The sequence below is a fragment of the Crocodylus porosus genome, unplaced genomic scaffold (assembly GCF_001723895.1).
Source record: "Crocodylus porosus isolate Cpor-Errol unplaced genomic scaffold, CroPor_comp1, whole genome shotgun sequence".
Classification (NCBI taxonomy): Eukaryota; Metazoa; Chordata; order Crocodylia; family Crocodylidae; genus Crocodylus; species Crocodylus porosus.
In genome coordinates, this window is record NW_017728931.1 from 62385538 (window position 1) to 62386072 (window position 535).

The 535-nt window shown below is 53.1% G+C and overlaps 1 protein-coding gene across 1 annotated transcript in view; it reads right to left on the reverse strand.

Annotated features, from left to right (window-relative positions):
• Window positions 1-535, reverse strand: part of PLXNC1 (plexin C1) — a gene marked incomplete at its 5' end in the record, with an annotated part of 88569 nt that overhangs the window by 26951 nt on the left and 61083 nt on the right. The window lies entirely within an intron of this gene.

Here is a 535-nt window from a genome sequence, read left to right on the forward strand (position 1 = left end):
TGCCCAACTTGCCAGCCTGTCTAGGTCTGCCTGTATCTGCAACCTATCTTCAAGCATGACCACACTCCCCCATAATTTGGTGTCATCCGTGAACTTGGCCAGTGGGCTCTTCACCCCCCCATCCAAATCATTAATAAAGCTGTTTCATAGTTTCTAGGGTCGGAAGGGACCTGAGCAGATCATTGAGTCCGACCCCCTGTCACGGCAGGAAAGAGTACTGGGGTCAAACGACCCCAGCAAGGTGTTTATCTAGCCTCTTCTTAAAGACCTCCAGGGTAGGAGCCAGCACCACTTCTCTTGGAAGTTGGTTCCAGATCCTAGCTGCCCTGACCATGAAGTAGCGCCTCCTACTACCTAGCCTAGATCTACCCTCTGCCAGCTTGTGACCGTTATTCCTGGTCACTCCTGGTAGTGCTCAGGGGAACAGGGACTTCCCCAGTGCCTGCTGGTCCCCTCTGACTAGTTGATAAGCACTGGACCAAGCACAGACCCTTGAGGGACACCACTGGCCACTTCTTGCCAGGATGACATAGAT